This window comes from Mesocricetus auratus, unplaced genomic scaffold (genome assembly GCF_017639785.1).
Source record: "Mesocricetus auratus isolate SY011 unplaced genomic scaffold, BCM_Maur_2.0 Super-Scaffold_100003, whole genome shotgun sequence".
NCBI lineage: Eukaryota > Metazoa > Chordata > Mammalia > Rodentia > Cricetidae > Mesocricetus > Mesocricetus auratus.
The window spans coordinates 36035803-36056110 of NW_024429188.1; the positions used below are offsets into that span (position 1 = coordinate 36035803).

A 20308-nucleotide genomic window follows, 5' to 3' on the forward strand; every position below is an offset into this window, starting at 1 on the left:
CTTTAGCCTGGACAAGCCTAAGATGTTATAAGAAGATGTTAATGGGCTGTTTTGATGGTATTTTAGAAAAAAATGTTAAGAGAAATGTAGACCATGAAGGGCTAGCTTATATGCTTTCAGAAGGAAATAAAGACTATATTTGAACAGGGCTTAGAAGCCATTTGGCTTATAATTTGGTAAAAAGTATTGAGATTGCAGTCTGTCTGTGTATATAACTTCAGTAAAGCAGAATACTGTAGCAACGAAATGATTTGTTTAGTGGAAAATTTTTCAGGGTAGACTCGCATTCAGTCAGTAGCATAGTTATTGCTTGACACTCTTACAACATGTCTAGTGAAAAGGAGCAGTAAGTGGGATCGAAGGATATAAAAAGTGTGAGGTTTCAGTTTTAACAAGTTTAAAGTTACAGTTAAGATGCATGCTGTAATAGAAGCTAAAGGTTTTAAAGAGAAATATACCACTTTACAATGAGACTATAGGATTATTTCTGTGAAGAAAGAAACCAATAATGCTAAAAATACATGTTCATTTGCAAAAAAGAGAACCTAAACTCAGATGGCCAAAGGGGTTCCCACTGCTTAGAAATGTGTTTCACCAGGGTCATCACACAAAGACTATTAATTACAGCTTTGGACTTAAGGGGTCAAGCTCAACTCTGAGCTGGCAGCAGAACTTGGCTGATTCATTTACCTGGAACTATATAGTCATAAAACATGCAAGAGTGGTCATGGACTTTTACATCATATTTCCAGACAGCTTCTGAGACCACGTAATCTTTGAATGAATTCTGAGGATTCCTGTTCCCACAAGGAGTCTCTAAAAGGCTACTGAATACAGTTGTGATGGAGATCACAAGATTTTAGAGATGCCAGAACCATCTGATGTCCAGTATGGAAAGGTTCTGGAACCACATTGCAAATGATGTGAAATAATTGTGTGAGTTACAATTACTTAAATGAAGATTTTCAAAATAAAAGGATGATCATATGTATTAGTTGCTTTTGTACTGCTGTAATAAAGTTATTTTGAGAAAAGCAACTTCATGAATAAAGTTTTTTTTTACATACTTAGCTCAAGAATGCAAAACATCATTCTAGCAAAGGTATGGCCAGGAGTTTGAGAAGGTTGATCACATTGTATTCAGAGTCAGGAGACAGAGGCAGACGAATCCTTCAACTCAGTAGCTTCTTCTTTGTTAAACAGTCAAGGACCCAGGTTAAAGAATGGTGCTATCTGCTTTTAAGGTACATCCCTTAACCTCAATTTCCCTAATCTGGGTAATCTTTCACAAGCATGCCCAGAGGTTTATCTCCTGAGTGATTCTGGATGATATCAATTTGGCAATCAAATAAATTATCACAGTATCTGTGTCCTAATCTTGAATTCATTGCAGACTTTTAGACTTTTTAAGTGGTTTAAGAAAGTGAAGAGGGAATATTTTTGTATGGATGTTACCTTAGAAAGCTGTTGTATGTCTCCTCATAAAAGAATTGCGGGTTTTCAATATTGACCCCTTACTGGTTTCCTGAATTCTATGGGGACTCCAATTGAAAGACACATATCCGAAGAGTCAAAGCTAGAGAAAACATGTGAAGTTTGCCTGTTAGTATCTGAGTTATCACACTCAGAATCATTATTTCTAGCTCCATCAACGTATCTGGGAATTTCATTTATTTCTTAATAGTTGAATGCTATTATATTTAGTAAGTGTGCCACATTTTCATTATCTATTCATTAGTTGGTGGATATAAAGACTGTTTCAATTTCCTGATTATTTTGAATAAAGCAACAATAAACTGGATGGAAAAATAAATTCTGGAGTAAGATATGGACTCCTTCGGGTATACCCTCAAGAGTGGTATAGCTAGATCATATGATGAGTGTATTTGTATCTTTTTGAGAAACCTCCACACTGATTTCCATAGTGACTGCAGTAGCTTGCACTCAAACCAACAATGGGTTACTTTTTGTTATTAATTCTTTTGATCTTAGCCATTCTGACTAAGGTAAAATGACATCTAAACATATTTTTAAGTTTATTTAATAGTATATGAAAATTTAAGAACATTATAGTCATGTATCAAAGCAGTTTTGCAATGAAATTGTGTCATCATGAGTCAAGTAACAACTTACCATCAACACACATTAATAACAAGTGAACATTGCAATGAATTGTAATAGTCATTTTTCTTTGAACTTCTTACTGTTTTTAACTTCCTTATTTTATCACCAGTAAGAAATATATGTAGTAAAAATTAACGAAACATTTATAAACTTATATTCAAATTTAGATATAGAAATTTAGATATAGATTTATATATCTATAAAACATCATGTATGTATCTGTTCATGCCTTTTGTATATCTATCTATCTATCTACCTACCTACATACCTAGCTGTTTATCTATGAATATATGTAGGTAACAATAACAATATATATATATTCATCTAAATGGCATACGGAGTGCACATAAACATAGTGAAAACTACATAAAATTAAACTTATTACTACTTAAATTCAGGTGCTATTTTCATCACTGATCATAGAAGATGACAAAAATGCTAAAAATGATTTGTTTAAAAATAGTTCAAGTATCAAAATAGTTGTTACTCTATAAGGATGAGTATTTCCTCTGAAAATATTTTTTAAAGTGGGAAAATTCTTGAACATGTTTTACTAGCTCTTTGAAAGTTTTAACTTTGCATATTTTGCCACCAAATTTAGAAAAAGTGAGCAGCATAACATTATCACTTATGGTATCACAGTTATTCCTGTCATATTATGATTAGCCCTGATTGAAATGACATTTCCAACATGTACCAAAATTGTGAAAATGGTAATTACATTCTGCATTTACATAAGGGTATTCTTTTAGCTTACCAATTTGTTATAAAAGTAGCATAGATGTCATCTGTAAAATAAAACAAGCACTGCACTCTATGAATACTAAGATTATTAAAATTTTATACTAAATCCTTGATACTTGACCACAAATATATATTTGAGATAGCCATAGCTATATTAATAGAAAATAAGGAAGCTAAACCTTTAAATTCATTTGGAGCAGTATTGCATAACTTTATGTTTCACATACAATATCTTCAGGATATACAACTCCTTCCTCTATACTCTATCCTTATATTACATTGTACTCTCTGATAAATTGAGAAAATGTCCATAAAGTTAGAATCAGCTGACTAATATCTTCCTGGGGATACATTCAACCAGAAGCCCAATTTCCCTGAAAACGTAATTGTCTTTTCTGAAAAACTGAAAATTATATCAACTAATGACTAAATGATGAAAATGTGGCAGGCACACACACACACACACACACACACACACACACACACACACTTTAATTTAGCCAAAAATAAAAAAGAAATAATTAACTTTTCAACTAAATGAACTGAAATAAAAAATACTATTCTATACTGGGTAAAGTAATCCAGGGGCAGAATGCTTCATGTTCTCTCTCATATGTACTTTCTAGCTTTGAATACTTAGGTTGATGGACTACCATTAGAGGCCAGGAAGATAGAAAGTGACCATCATGTGGAGCATAAGGGACTTAAGGGAGGGGAATGAAATAATATAATATACGTGATATGAAAGAAGATGAGGAATATCGGGGATTAAAAGATTAATTGGCAATGAAGGCGGGAGAATGTGAGAGGCGTGTTGGGGAAGTATTGACCAAGCACTCCTTCCACAAATTATCAACTATCCACAAAATTCCCAAAAGTGTGAAAAGTCATATGGAAGTCTATTCTTTTGAAAACTAGTTTTTAAAATGAGCTTGAAAGGAGGTGTCCTGTTTGGGTAGATTGGGGATTATTAAATGAAGATCTCAATGCCATGTACTGAATACCCTCTTGTAAGCTATGACTCCAGATGTCTCATGGGCTCCCAAAATAATATAGACTATGGTTATTGATCCTTGTTGCTCAAGGAAACTACACAACAAGATCCCATTGCTGTAAAACATTCCCTTGGATTATAAAATATAGATAAATTGAAACTGAGTTGGAAGCTTCCCCTGCTGTCTAGCTTTACAGTGTCGAAAACAATATTCAGGTTGTTGTAGGAAAAAATTATCAATGTTCTTATCCAGCTGTGAGCCTTATGATCTACAATATCATCCCATCCAGCAAGATGTGCTCACTGGTACAATAGCAATATGGCTGTTACAGTGGTTCTGATTGAATTTTAGGGGCACAATGCAATTTTAAAAACCCAGACAAAAGTCAAGGAGGGGTGTTCTATTGTCATTATTATAAATGGACATGATATGAAGCTATCTTCTAAATGCATTTGTTTATTCCCACAAATTAGTGAAGTCCCCAGTCTTGGTCTGAGAAGATTCAGTTTGAAATCATTGGTGGTTAATACAAATTTGAATTGGTCAATATACCAAGAATAAAATGATTATTAAGTGCCCAGTCCTACTTGGGTATCTCTCTCTCTCTGTCTCTCTCTTTCTCTTCACAATTCAAGGAACATTGGGAAAGAGTCAGCAGAAAGAATATGATCTGGAGGATGAGAAGGAGAGCTGTGAAAAGTGTCTTCAGGATATAACATGGCTGTTGCACATATGAACTTACAGTAGAAGTAGCAATCTGCATAAGACTTGCTGGACCCATCAACATTCCATCATGGATTGGGAAATGACTCATAACGAATCTCCTTTCCTTGACAAGCTAGAGGCAGTTTAATGCCTTCTAGGGGCACGGATGCCACATTCTTTATGGGTAGAGTCACTGGTACATTCCATTCACTAATTTAAATAACCCCATACTTATGCTCATGCAGGCAATCCTAATTAACTGCAGTGGACAACAATGAAAAGTCATTGAAGAAGGAAGGAGACTAGGGAAGACGGCATTCAGTAGAATTCAGGATGGGAGATGAAAGATCATTGGGAGTAGTGTTAATAAAAGAACTTTTGATATATAAGTTTGGATTGTGAAAAAGATAACTCAATTGAAAAATTCCTTGTGGTAGTTATATGTTATACATTATACATTATAGTTATATTTCACATATTTTTGAACATTTTACATAAATCAAGCATAAAGATAGATTAGTAAGATTTAATTTACATATTAGATGTATCTAAACATCTGGCTACTGGTTATAAGGCACTTTACTATTCTGAAGCAGGCTGCCTCATTGTTAAAGTGATATTGGTTCTCAAACTCATGGTCTCACTGCTTGTCAAAATGATTTGTTTAAAGTATCACATATGTTATTGGTAACATGCAATGGTAATGAGAAAACAGAAAAGAGGAAAAGTGAGATATACAGAGAAGACAAATTACAATACTGTGCAAAGGGAAGTGACAAAATTATTTTTGATTGGATTCACAATGCCCACATGGGGGTATATAAACATGAATGAGCAACCGTTCTATCTCCTGAAAAAACATTGTATTTAATGTGGCATCACATGCTTTTCTACTTACATATTGACTGGTACTTCCTAAGAGAATAAATATAATCATCAAACATAGTACATGACACAAAAACATAGTTTTTATACAATTTATGAAAGCCCTTAAATTTTCTATTTCTCAATGAATTGTTTTCAGAGTTATATGAATTTTACCCTTCTCCCATGCACGAGTATATCTAAGGAAGCCATCATATCTAAAAATAATTTTTTAAAAACCTACTTCAAAAATCCTTATTATTTAAAATAAAATAATAAGAAACACTAATGATCATTAATTTTCTAGGTGATGTACGGGAAAACAAGTTTCTTAAACTTTGAAGAATAAAAATAAAAAGTAAGCTTTGTGTCATTCTTGATAGTGATGGCTATGACAGCCATTTTGTGCATTTTTGGAAATTTTCTTGTAACCTGTGAAAAGATGGCATTTATGTAACCTTCTCTTAAACATGGAGTTAGGCTTTCAGCAATTTTGACAGAGGATGCTCAAGTATTTAGGGGCAATTAGAGGACTCACGAAATTTTCATTTCATTCTATAGGAAACAATTTTCAGCAAATCATTTGTGATTACTTTTCGCATTCATAATTAATGTTACAAATTAAATTACATATGTTCAGTTTCTTCCACACTTTAATTTTCACTTTTCATAATGTGATACATGACCTTGGGCAACAATGCAGCAGGGGCATTCTATGTTTGTGCAAGACAGTTTGTTCAAAAATATTGGTATATGTGAGGTTCTGAGACACCCAATATAAAACTTTTTTCAGTTAAAAAACAGGATCTACTCTGGGGGAAAAAACACTCAGAAGCAAAGAGAACTATTTTGGAGATGAGAAGGCAGTCAGGGAATAGCTTGAGGGTATTGCCTTTACATATAAAGAAGGAGAGAGAGCAAACCATTAATAATTTTCAGAGGTGGGGATGTCAGAAACCAAAGAGTTGTCCCTGGCAGATAGAAGAGAAATAATGTCTCAGGACATAGTCATGTTTATTACGATACACCTTACTCTCTAGGTTTTCAAATTTATCATCTTTAAATCTGCTCCGTATCCATCATGCCTGCCCTTGCCTCCTGCTGTTATTTTGAGTCTCTCTCTCTCTCTCTCTCTCTCTCTCTCTCTCTCTCTCTCTCTCTCTCTCTCTCTCTCTCTCTCTCATGTCTGTCTCAATATTTTAATTTTAGCTCATTTAGCTCATCCTATCATTTACCTCCTTCTTTTGTATCTGTCTTACCTCACACACATTGCATTGACTTTAACATATTACCCTAAACTCACAGGAAACATGTGGAGTCTCCTTTCTTTACTGCCTAGAAACCAAGTCTCAGATAAAGATTGAATGACTGATGACTCATGCTAGCCTAATTCTCAACAATCATACAGTCATTTTAACACATTCTTCTCAGAATCATGCAGAGTATTCTTAAGAAGATTGTAGAATGACTTGTACTGAGATTCTGAACACTGGTCTTGTGTGGCCACTATTTATTTCATCTTGCATATATATTAATATCATCAGGAGAATTTTAGATAACAAAACATGCACAACAATTATAAATATAGATTACATCTATGCCAGAATGATCAAATCATATGTCTGAGATGGTTGGGCAGGATGTAGATAAGTTTATTTTTCCTTTGACCTTAGTAACAAAAAGAGACATTAGAGTGTGTAAGACAGATACTCAAGCTCCTTATCTGGATGCAAAACTCTTCCATCCTATGTTTTTAACTCACATATATTCGGAAATTATCCTTACTTTAAATTGAATTCTGATTTTAAATTCTAATTTGCTTATCTAGATTCATCTATTAAATATATATCTGAACCTTTATATGGAATTACACTAATTGATCTTTATCTATGAGTTGGGTGGAAATGAATAGTTGATAGCCTTCTTTTATGCACCTTTCCCTTAGTTTGGAAAAGATCACTTCTAATCCTTGGCAGGCTCATGGATTACAATCCCTCCATCAGATTCACAAAGATAACTGTCCAGAAAGTTTTAGATCTGCTGCTCCCTGAGCATGTCATTTCTATTTCTCCAGATCACTCATTGTATTACAGTGAAGTGAACCTTTTAGTCGATGTGTTCTTTCAGTGCACAGCTCTTATGCCTGTGTTCCTGTACACAGCATGCATTTGGGTGGGAAATTTGCAATAAATAAATACATAATAATATTAATAGCATGAACATGTTGGTATATTAGTAACAGTTGATTTAAAGAAAAGGCAATTCAAGGACTAAATGTCAGGGATCTTGTAAAGGTTGCATGACTTTATCGGATCTTCAAAATACTCAAAAGAAGACAATGTTACTGGTATTGCCACACTAGAACTGGGTCAACTCATCTGACCAAAACTGCTTAATTTTAAGAGTTCTTACATCAATGTGATTTCACTTTTTGTTCCAAGAAAACCATTCTCCATGAAACAATGTTATAATCTCCACATGGTTTCATTGAGGATTTTGAGGAATTTCTGAAAATACTTCCATGATTATTTGAATGAGAATGGCCCCATATGCTCATGTATTTGAATGCTTGGTTCCTAGTTGGTGGAAATGTTTGGGAAGGATTACGATGCATGGCTTTGTTGGAGGAGGGGTGTCATTGGGGGTGGACTTTGTGGCCTAGTCTTTCTCTCTCTCTGCCTCCTCCTTGTAAATCAGATGTAAGTTATCAGTTACTGCTTGAACGTTGATAGGATTCCTGCCGGCACTGATACGGACTCACTCTCTGAAACTGTAAGCAATCCCCAATAAATTCTTTCTTCTATAAGCTGTGTTGTCATAGAGTCTCTTTTCAGCAACATAAAATAAATGAAGAGAACCTTTTGTCTGAAATATGTCACAGACAGCCAGCTCTGTCTTAAAACAATAATGTGCTTTTCTTGAAGAAAAAGAATCTGCTTTGACAGATCCTGTGAAGAAACTCTAAGTAATAGAATCGGTGTTGTAAAGGGCTTACTAATCAACTTGCTTAGGAGACATTAAACTTAGAGCAATAATGTGTTTTTCTGGAGGAAAGACTTTTTGGGTCAATGGACTAAACAAATTGATGAAGACATTCAGTTTTTCAACAACTAGACCCACACTGGCTTCCCTAACTTTCAGGTGTAGTATATCTTGGATACCGACTGATTTTAATTTGACAACTGCACTCAAAGACCTATTTTAAATCACTTGAAACAAAATCAATGACTACACAAATGTCTGCCTTCAGACTGTGTTTTCTGAGAAATGGCTAATATTCTTTTGAGGTATTTGTGCTTTTATTGTATGATTTAGGAAATTCAGCTGTGCTTGATTCGCACCCTATACTGAAGGCTATTTGGGGAAGGTAAAAATTGACACTAACATCATTCAATTTCAGTCAGAAATGCATGCTAACATTTGGATTTGTGAAAACTATCCCACAATGAGACAAGAAAACAATTGTAATAAGTTTCCAATTAGTTTTACAGTATTTGAAGTTTCAATTTTATAGAATTGTTTGGTAACCCATTTATGGAAGAAAATTGATTCTGCAAGAGTGCTTAAATTTTTCGTTTAATCACGCAGAAGAAACATTTTAAAGAAAAGATCAGTAACTGTCATCCTTTGAAGCCTGATGAAATGGAGGTCAAGGACAGGATTAGAGAGGCGTTTTGTGTCAGCTAAGGGTAGGTTTTAGGAATAGTTTTAAGACTTGTTTATCTTTTGTAAGGTCACCATACAAATTGCCACCTCCCTAATCTTACACTTAGCCACCTTTTCAAGTTTTTTTGCCTAGAAAAACATTTTTTAAATTAATGTCAAATTCTTTGGGCTTTTATTACATGTGAAATAATTATTATAAAATCCTAAGACTTAGGTTAGAAAAACAAAATTGGAGTAGATCATATAGGAGACGTTAAACTATGCAAAATGTTGATAATTTTTTTTCTTGACGGGATTGACAGAATTCTTTAGATTTATTTGATGAAGGTTTTAAAAAGATTCATATTTTATTGTACCCTCTCCTTATTTTGTTGAGACTGGATTATAGCCAAAAAAAGGAATATAGGGAAATCACACAGACAGTTGCTAATGTTAGGATAAAATAGAGAATATGAGAGCCTAAGTGTGTATATGTATATGTGTCTGCATGCAGTTTCATGTGTATATGTGTTTCATTAAGAACTAAACATGGATTATTAGTTTTATTTTTACAATAGTATAGAATATGCAGAAAATACTCAAAACATCTGGGTGTTTAATCCTTCTACATTGTATTTTAATCACTTGACTATGAGGAGCAATAATATTTTAGAGTAAGAATGATCTCTTCATGGTTTATTTTTCAGTATGAATGGATTTGAAAGTACAGTGGACAACAAGAATATAGACAGCGTTATGGACACTGTATTCTCAAGAACATGTAAAACTCAGATAATCCATTTGATTTCAGATAATAAGGAAGCAACCCAACAGAATTTGAGAGAAGCCGAGTCACTTTGAATGAGATGAGAGTCTCTTTAGCCAGATTTTCTTGTCTTTCTGTTTCCCTCTAGGAAGTTCCCTGGGACAAATCTTGATTGGGTTGCTACTTCTGTATTCCCATAGTACTCTTATTTTCTTGGAGTTTACCAGACATCAGGAACTTGTCTATGTAGTAATCTTCTTGCTACATATACAATAAATCTTAATAAATAAACACATTAGTTCAATAGTAGCCAATTGATTAAATACATGAGTGAACAAACAAAAATAGGGAATAATGCGAAAATGGCTTGACATATTTAGATTTTGTTATTCTTACACATGAAAAGTATGTAGTACTCTTTTATTAATATTTAAAAAGTAATTTATCTTTTACATATATGAATGCTTTTAACATATGTATGTATGTATACCACTTGTGTACAGTGAGTGCTCTCACAGTCCAGCAGGTGTCAGATTCCACAAGTGACAATAGTGATCTGTTATATGGGTGCTGGGACTTGAACCTGGGTCCTCTGCAAGATCAGCTATTGCTCTTAACCACTGAGCCATATTCCAGCCCTCTAAACAGGAATTTCTTGATCAGTTGAATTTGAAAAACATGCTTGGTTAAACAATGCAGATTTTCTTAACTAACAGATTTTTAGATAGAGTTGCTTTATGTTAGAAGAATCTAAAGAATCTAGAGATGTTTTGTCTAGTATTGTATCTTCTAGTGCCATGCCAGTTTATATGAAATATAAAAATCTTCAATCGTTGTTATTCTAGTCAAATCTTAGGTGCTTTACTGGTTGGTGTTCTGAGAAACAGATATATAGAATAATTCTGAAATCATGTACAGATTTCCATTGAATAGCATGGATTATGTTCATGTAAAGGGAATACTTGCCTGAATACACTCTTTGAAAAATCCCTGGTAGAGAAAGATGTCTCTGTATGTGAATCTTTAGACTATGCATTGTAATGCACCTCTACCACATCCTTTACTGCTTGGATCATGTTGATCACATTTAGACTAAAAATAAAGCACTTGGTTGCTTCCCAAATTTAATGTTCATTCATTATCTACCTATGATGTACAAAAAGCTTTTATATTTGACATTTGGTAAGAATAATTATGAGATCAAAATAATCAAAGCAAAAATACTGGTGCAATATCTTTCATGTGATAGCTTAAAAGAAAATACTGTATGCTACTTTGCTCTTTACTTTTGGCAATAATTAATTGTGAAGCATCCCTGTAGAAGGCAAATTGCCATACCCTATCTTGCTCCAATCTTAAAATTTTCTTTGGCTAAAAGCAGTAATCTAGGAAATGGAGATTAGATTTTTCAGTTTAGTTTCTTAGACAATGCAAAAATAAAGAAAATAACTGTTAAAAACTTCAATAATTGGAAATGTCTAGAAGGACTTGAAATGATCAAGATAAAATTTTCTCTTTCCCATTACAGAAGTAAATACTTAAAGCTTCACTTCAGTATGAGGCAGGGTAGAAAGACAGGGAAAACATGGAAGATATGAGAAGGGAGAAAGGAAGCTGAAAGTTCTCACTCTCTGAGAAGCGAGAATTCCAGTGTGATTAAAAGCATTTGCTATAAAGGCACTGGCATAGAGCTAAAAGTCCTTCCATAGATCAATATTTCATGTGAAAGTAATAATGGTTTAAGGCTGGAATTTATAGGACATTGGGTAAGGCCTCATTCCTTCATCTACACATTGCCTGAAAATCTCAAACAAACTTGTTTACAGTGCATATATCTTAAGTTTCTGAATGCCTGTGAGCTAAACTTTTACCTTATTATTTGTAATACAGTTAAGTTGCCCCTCAGGAGTCAAGTGTGATCTCATTTTGACTCAGTAACAACCCTTTGAAGATGGTTACTTCAAACCTACTAAAATGATTTAAATGGCAGTTATAAAGACAACTAGGAACTATAGTCTCTCTTAGAGATGCCCACATCCTTGTCCTTAGGTGTGTCTTCTTGAATGCCTCTTCACCTTTTAATTCTGATGCTTAAATATATATTAAAATCCCCAACTCTGTTACCTGTTAGTCTCAGCAATTTTTTTCCAGTGAGAAAGCCACAAATTCTGATTTGGCTTGAATCCAAGAACCTAAAAGTCTAGGAGAACTCCTCAGATTACAAAGGGTTGTAAGGGATCTTGGTGTCTTGTCTTTGTCCTCCAAAACATTAGCAATTTGACTATGGATTCAATTTGAATATGCCAGTCTCTGTAATCCCAGCATTCCTGAGGCAGAGGCAAGTAGATTTCAGTGAGTTCTGTGCTAACCAGTTCTAAATGGTGAATTTCAGACTAACAAGAGCTAGACAATAAGACCCTTCTTAAAAGAATAAAAATCAATTTCAGAGTTTTAGAAAAGCTACCTGGAATGTACAAGAACACAAGTTTATTCCTAATTTGTACATCCCAGAATAAAAACTTCCTAACCTACTGTTGTTAAACAAACAAACACAACTAAAATAAAACCTGAACAATTAAGTGAAGATCAGGAGGTAGTTAAGAGGCACTACTAAAATCATTATCCCAAGACTTCTGGGCTGGATTATATTGTTATCACATATTTTCTTCTGACCAAATATTTTCCTTTTTTCACTTTGCTGTGATTTTTTTCAACTGAAGGTCTTTTGAGAAAAGGACACAAAAATAGTTAATATTGCTATAGGACTTTTATTTATTGTTCTCCATTACATTAATGTTCCTATTCCAAAATCAGTTGTTTCCATTAATCCATCTTCCAATTCCATTAGCTTTCTCCTAATATGTCATTAGTCACATTTCAGAAAAGATTTTTCTTGGTATTTCCAAATTTGTATTTTAGTATGTCTCTGTTACCATTTTACTTTACTTTGTTTTCTAGTTTTGAAAAATTTGGTTGTTTTAATATTATAGGGAAAAATCATGACACAATTTTCTAAGTAACAAAACAATGAATTTCACATAAATATAGCATGGACAGGCACGGAAAACATTTAGAAAGCATCAAAAATTAAAGTTGGCCTACAAAGAATGAGAATGATTAGTTTTATTCCTATCGTTCTGCATACATTCCTTAGTTTGATTAAACTTTGCATAGTTTTCTTCCAAATTATAATCACCCACACCCCTTTCTCTTAAAATACTCATTTTAGAAAAAAAAAGTTTTGCAAATTTATTTTATGTTCCTTTCGAATATTAATCCTTAAAAACAGGAATACCTTTTTAAAGCACTCAAATGTTCCCTTTAAAATGCAGTGATTGAGAAAGATAATATCCCTTTGTCTAAGTGCAATAGGGAGTAGGAGGTTAACTTCTATGAGTACCAATTAGCATTGCAGATGGCCTGGTCACCTTCATTTTACCCTAATTCCTTCCAGTAGTTTCCCTGTAGCTCATTCAAATGCTTGGAACTTCTTTTGTGTCATTTTCAATGAAAGAGTGTACTCTTTGACCTTTGCTTCAGTACTATTGTCCCTTATGTAAAGGTCTTCCCTGCAATCTTAAAGGAGTCCAGTGAAATATCACTTTGACTATGAGTGAGCTATAACAAATCTGTAAAGTTAGATTAAAAAAATTACTTAATGTCCTATTGGGAATTCATAAGAGTAGACTTTGGTGTTCTCTTTTTCTTTATAAGATAACTAATTTTCATTCTTTCTTACAAATATCTTGGAAGTTAACAATGTTTTGGAACTTAAAGTATTGTTTTTACAGACTCCAGGTTAATAATTCTCATCATGTGTTTTTAATATTGTTTTGAATTAACTCAATTAAATCCCTTAAAATTTCAGAAACACATTGTCAAATATTGGACAGGAAGTTTCATTGAATTCTATTTTTTCACCAAAATTTTGTAAGCTCAACTTTCGGGCTTCTGGAAAAAATTCTAACAGGATACAGTTAATCATATGGTTAGTTGACTTTTCTATGAATCTCTCAATATGTCAATTTATTTTTAAAAGATTTATTTCATTTTTGTATTCCTATGTATACATGTGTGCCTATACAGAAATCCTCAGTGCTAGAAGGAAGTGTCAAATTCTCTGACTACTGTTACACGACTCCTGTGAGGCACCTTACCTGGGTGCTGGAAGCTGAACTTGGATCCACTGAAATCGCAGCAAGCACTCATCACTGTTCAACCATCTTTTTAGCCCCACATTTTATGAATTCCAAGGCATATGATTTCTCATATTTATTATATATGTAATCAGGAAAGTCATCTAAAATTATTGTGGTAAGGAAGCACTGTATCAGTTATTGGTACTTATATTGATTGTGTCCTATAATGTTGGCATCTTCTATGGAGTGAAACATACCAAATGTCTTGTGCATACTTAGAAATTTTGCTACCAGTAGAAAATGTGGAGAAGTGGTAATAAATATTTTCATGTATCAATATGGTAAGAAGATGAGTGTGATCTACAAAGACCCAAACAGCTTGATTTCCAGAGTAGCAGTGTTGGGATGTAATGGAACATTTAGGAAGTGAGGCCTAGTGGCAGGTCCTTATGTCATTAGGTGGTGTCCTAGCAATAAATGTAGGACTCGGGCACATACTGTTCTTTCCTCTCTTTACTGACTTAGGATGTTAGTGGTTTGCTTCAATATGCACTTCACACTATTGCGCTAAAGTCCTTTCAATCAAGGAACAAAGCAATGAAAATAAGTTATAATGGATTTCAACCTCTGTGGACTAAGTAATGCTTTTCTCTTCATAATTTGATTGCCTCAAGTATTTCATTGTATAAATGCAAAATTGACTGACACAGATGGAGAGACTTTATGCCTTAACAGTTGAAATATTCCACTGAAAGCTTAAAGATTTATTGAAGAATTTTTAAACAGGAAGTAACAAGTCTGATTTATATTTCATAAGCATAACTTTCTAAACAGTATAAAATAAATTATCTGACAGCTGGATTAGAAGCAATTAAACAGGTGAGAATTAATGAGATTGCACTAAACAGTAAAAATGGTAATTAGCTGTCTAAAGATCTGGTCACTATCTATCTAACAGAAAAAGCATAGAGTTTATGGTTTCTGCCATCACTACAGATAAGCACATCATCTTCTTAAAGAGAGTATGATAGTGAATTCATGATGCCTGGCTTTCCTAGTTCTATATAACAGTGCCCAATTTGCTAGGCTTCCTTGCTATAATGCACATTTTATTCCATTAGTACCTCCAGATACTCTAATTTCTCTACACACTTGTTTTAAATCCCATGTTTATCTCTAACTCATTTGCTGAACACTTTAATATCCTATTTCTATAACCAGGTATCTACTCCCAATCCTCAGCATCACTGTCTCTTCTTGATATTTGCTTGGTAAGTCCTGGATATACTTGGTGATCATTGCCTCCTTGGCAACCTTCTCAGATGTGCCTATTAATTTCCTCATATTTTCTCCATTTAAGATGTAGGTTCTGAAGTGCTTTCTTCTTGTTATGGCTCTTAATTAATAACCTATTCACACTTCTTCAAACCTTGCCATTTAAAAACACATGTCAGTTATTTCTATAGTGTTTTTTCTTCAAGGTTCTCATCTGTACTTCATCAAAGCAAGCTTTGGAACCTACTTTATTGACTGCCTCTTCACACCAAACTTGTCTTCATCTTTAATGTCTTCCAGATATGTGGAGATGTCTCATCATAATGGCAAGAACTAACATCAGAATATGTTAACTTGCTTACAAGCAACTTACAGATATTAGTGGCTTTTTGAACAAACGTTCATTTATCTTTAAAGCTATGAATCTTCAAACACCTGGCGTTCTCAGTTTGATGGCATTTTGATGATTCTGGGGATCAAATTCAGACCTTGTGCATGTTAGGAATGAATAACATTCCTTGGATTTTTAAGATAAGTTCTAGTGCCATACCTCAACATGTGTCTTGCAATTTCTTATCCTTAAATTAATTTTATTTCCTTAAATTAATTTTATTTCTGTTACCATTATTATACTACTTTTTATGTTATAATCTTTATCATATTAGAAATTAATTGTGAAATGACGATTTCTCCTTTAGAAGAGGATAAATTTATGGAGAACACAGCTCTGACACTTTGCTATCTCTGATCAGTAATGATTCTGCTGAATAATTTGTTACATAATTACTTGAATAATTGTATAAATAATTGTAACATTTTTAGTTATGAAAGTAATCTGCTAGATTAAATTTTCAATCTGAAAAAATTTCAAACACCAGAAACTGAGATTATATGTTCTGACAGTTCACAAACCTAATCTCTGCTTATTTTTTAACCTGTTCAAGGTGTTTCTTTGCATTGTTAACTGTAATTACATGTATCTGCTGTTCCTGTCTTTTCAAAGCCCCTTTCCAAAATCGCATAGTTGACAATGCATCATTTCCACTGTGTAAATAAAATATCATTTGAACTTCTCTATCAATGAAAATACACTTTCTGCATTCACAGTGCCTACCTGTGTATCAATAACTAAGCACTCATGCTTGTAATAGTACTTTGTTACCATATCTCCAACAGCATTTGCCATTCAGTGACGCAAGTAATTTCTTATGAGCCTGTCTGTTTTCAGTTGATTGTGGCATTATGGAGACAATGACAATTTGAGTTTTGAACATTTTTTTTCCTTCTTAGAGGAAGATTCAAGCTTCAAATTTAGTAGCGATTTGATACACATGCATTAAATTACTAACAAAAAGATATTTCAATTAAATTATATATATGTTTATAATATGTAAATCTGCATATATATGGTATAAATGATTTAAATATCAGTCTGTACTGAAATATATAAATTTTGACATCTGATGATGAGACAATATAAATCAGGAAATTTTGAAGAAAATGTCAGGATACCGTATCTACAGAAAATAATATTTTTGTGTGAGCAACAGAGAAAGTGACAGAAGCAGCAGACATAAATCTCCCTTAATGGGAAAGTAATCCCAAAGGTGACAGTGAAAGCCTGTAATGACAAAAATATATTGAGTCCTTTATCATGTAAGGGCACCAATAAAAACTATAATTCTTTGAAGATCATAGGTCTAGTTACTGCTCAGAGTAAACAAGTCTGTAGCTTCACTTTGAAATAAAGGCAGGATTCAGAGCTATAAATTTCATAGGTTTCTTTAGCCAGGGAAACCACAGTCAACTCTTGCTGATGAAGAAATTATGTCAATTACAGAAATTACCAAGGGAAAGGCATGACAATAAATAAAAATTTCAAGGCTTCATTATAAGATCAGGAATTAATATTCATGATGAACATCAGAGTCAAGGACATACAGCTTTAGACTCTAGAGTTAAAGGTTTTCAACTCTAATTTTAGAGTAGTCATTAAGTACTGTTTAGACAAACAAAAATGTTATTTCCTCCAGGGGGGCTATTAGTGTAAAGAGAGAGCTGTCATATTCACCTAATTAATGAAAACAACATTTAGAAATAAGAAAGTTTGATATTTTCAAACCATTACTTTATAAGTCAATGCCTTTGAACAGACACCCATAGTAGCAATTTTCATTAGAAATACAATTACAGAAATTTCCAATTGAGAGACTAGAACAGCATTTTTATTCTTTTGTGCAAGCTATCTACATGAGCTTTTTGTACTGTGTCAACGAGGTTAACACACAGGATGTTATACTGCACGCTACTGGCTTTCTTAATTAAAAAGTTTCAGAAGGCAGACTAATCTTCAGTGCTCATTCATTTGAAGATCACAGCAGTGAAATCTGGACAGCATCCTGCTATATCTTTGTTACCTATAATTCCATCTGTAAATTAAATTTAGTTGAAGATGTATATCCTTTGAGAAAGGAAAAAAATCTCAAAAATACCACTTAATAGAGAGCACATTTATGAAAGTTTAGAAGGGACATTCATCATTTATATTTAACATTCTAATATTTTGAGAGATGATATGCAACCTTACATAGACTCATTTTCAACCAACACTTTGCTTTGAATATTTTATATATATATGTATATGTGTGTGTGTGTGTGTGTGTGTGTGTGTGTGTGTGTTTGTGTTCTGAATAAATGCCACATGAATGCAGTGCCTGGGGATTCTGTAAGAAACAATCACACCTCCTAGACCTGGCATTACTGGTAGTTGTGAGCTGTCTGATATGGATACTTAGAATTGAACTCAGAACTTCTGAAGAGCAGTAAGTGCTCCTAACCCTTGTGTTTCATTTATTTTTGTTTCTGAGATAGGATCTCAGTATGTACTAAGGTTTATAATTGAATTCTCATTTTTCTTCCTTCTAGATTTCAAGTACTGGGGTTACGGGTAGACTCTTATTATGAACCTCTACAAAAAGCTGAGCACTGTGGTAGGCACTGGATGTTAATCATCAAGATATCCTTTTTACAGTGCTCGTTATCAAAGTAGTTCTTGTACCTAGATATGCGTGAAATATAACACTATTAAAATGATTGCCATCACCAGAAGACATACCTTACACAGACTAAAGAAATAAGTGCAAAATACTAAACTTATTGTACATAAGAGTCACATATATGCATGTTGAGCAATCAGATTCCTGATCTCTATTTCTTTAGAAAGTCTTATTCAGTAGGTATATGATAGGATCCAGAAAGATTTTGTTGGTTTATAAACTAGCACCTTTGTAATTTTTTAATGCAATTGTGTCAGACCGTAACTTTAAGCATGTAATGATGTTTTCCCTCAATTAATAAATAAACTTCATAATCTAACAGAAGATTATACATTATAGAAAATGGAATGAGATAAGAATTGAATAAGTAGACTATATAATTCATGCCCTGGTTTGAAGAAATAAGTTTTAAAGGAGTTTTTGGATAGTGCTTATCAAATATAAGAAAAAAAACCTGAATTTATTCCTGGGATTTATCAACTACATTTTGAAAAACTGACAATCCTATAATGCATTCCAATTATATTCAAATGATTCAGCATCATGACTGCCAATCATTTTAGGCTTTCTGAGTTAGGAATATACTATCTATCTTAGAATACGTTTTACATTTAACTGATATTCATGTAAGACAAGCAGGCAGAGGAAGATTTCTTAGTTCAAAATTATTTGATTTTAAAATTATATTTCCCGTTATCCTTTGTGAATCACCCAAGTCCTTCTTCTACCCTAGGGCAATGTATCATAAGATATCTGGAGAAGGAAGAGAGGGTACCTTTCTTTTGTGAAGTGGGGGAAGTGCTAGTGTGAGTCATTGGGCAATTTTAGACAGAAGTATATATGGAAGTTGAAGTTTTAGAGATGAAATGCCTTTAAAGTACTATGGTTAAGAAAAAACCCTTGAAAATTCTTTCTGTAACCTCAGAAATACTTGGATTTCAGCTGGAGTGAGCCTTTTAGAGTAAGATTACACACCAAGTAGACTGGGTCAGCTTGATAGCTCATCTGAAAGCACCCTGTTCATTTTCTTGCTAAATATCAGGCCACAAGTTATTACTATTTCAAAGGTTCTTTTTGAGAATCGAGTTCTATGTATTAGAGTTTATTGTGTCTGACTGAATTCACAGCTGTGCTCCCAGCAGCTACTCTAGAGTGCAATATAGAGAAGATGCTTAACAATCAATTAGAACGCATTATGTGGACATAATACAAAATACATTCTGAGCAAGTCTGTTATACAATTTGGAAGTAAGTAATTCTAAAACGTCTTAAATATAATGTAATATTCTTGTTTTAACATTATTAATACAAAATAACTGCAAGTCTATCATTTAGTGGCTGATTTAGAGTCAAGACCCAGAGAGACAAATTAAGCCTCAGTATTTGTAAATAGTATAAAATTTTGTTGCCAGATTATTATAACCATTCTTCTAAGAAAAAAAACACTAAGAAAAAAATTCTAATTATCATTTCACAACTAACAAATGAAATGATAATTGGATGAAAATTTAATTCTTTAAAACAGATTTCTGTTTGAATTATTGAAATAAAAATGAATTGTTTGTTTTCCCTCCCTCAATCACCTTTGTAGTATTAATCTGAAAAATGATGCAATTTTACACTGAAATTAAAAATTCTTTCTAAAACTACATTATATGATTTAAGGCTACATAAGAACCACTGAGAAAAGCTTCTTCAATGACACATGGCTAAGAATGTTGTAAAATGCCTGTAATGGCCATTTTATAGCAAGTTATAAGGTCAGAGTATGGGTACTGGAGAGATCAGAAGTAATGAAGTTTTCTTGCCACTATTTCTGAGGCCCAGAGATCAATTCCCAGTATCCACTTGAGTCAGCTCACAATTGCCTGAAGTCCATCTTCATGGATCACAAAGTCCTTTCTGGTATACACATACATGTGCATCTAGACACTCACACGAACACACACACACACACACACAAATATCAAACTAAATAGTTTTCGTAAAAGGTCA

The 20308-nt window shown here is 33.3% G+C and overlaps 1 protein-coding gene across 3 annotated transcripts in view; it reads right to left on the minus strand.

Moving 5' to 3' along the window:
- Il1rapl1 (interleukin 1 receptor accessory protein like 1) overlaps window positions 1-20308 on the minus strand; it is a 1266931-nt gene that overhangs the window by 620351 nt on the left and 626272 nt on the right. Inside the window, exon 1 of one of the 3 annotated variants that reach the window (XM_040744191.1) lies at window positions 1456-1528. The exons of the other annotated variants lie outside the window; for them this stretch is intronic. The gene's annotated coding sequence lies outside the window, so the exon portion shown is untranslated. Of the gene's footprint in view, window positions 1-1455; window positions 1529-20308 lie in introns of those variants that run through there. 3 annotated transcript variants of the gene reach the window in all.